Below are 476 nucleotides of genomic sequence, written 5' to 3' on the forward strand. Positions count from 1 at the left end.
CCCAGCTCCTCCCAGCATCTCAACACCCACCCCAGCCTCAGCTCCTCTTCCCATCCTCTGCCCCACTCCAGGCCCCTTCCCCGCCTCCGCCACCCCCTCAGGCCCAGCTCTTCCCCATTTCCCACCCAAGACCCCTTCCCCACCTCAGGCGCAGCTCCTTCCCCACCTCAGCCCCTCTTCCCACGGCCACCCGCCATTCCCTCACTCCCAGCCTTTCCCAGCATCTCACCTAAGGTCCCTTCCCCTCCCCAGCCAAGTCCTGGTCCCCTTCCCCACCTCAGCCCCCTGCCCCACTTCCAGCAGCCCCTCAGCACTTCCCAGCATCTCAAGCAAAGCCCCTTGGAGACCTCACCTCACCCCCAGCTCCTTCCCCACCTCAGCCCCTCTTCCCACCCCCTGCCCCCTTCCACCATTCCCTCACTCCCAGCTTTTCTCTGCTTCTGGCCTAAGGCTCCTTGCTCTCCCCACCTCAGAGC

The sequence above is a fragment of the Corvus brachyrhynchos genome, unplaced genomic scaffold (assembly GCF_000691975.1).
Source record: "Corvus brachyrhynchos isolate BGI_N302 unplaced genomic scaffold, ASM69197v1 scaffold203, whole genome shotgun sequence".
In the NCBI taxonomy this organism is placed as follows: Eukaryota; Metazoa; Chordata; class Aves; order Passeriformes; family Corvidae; genus Corvus; species Corvus brachyrhynchos.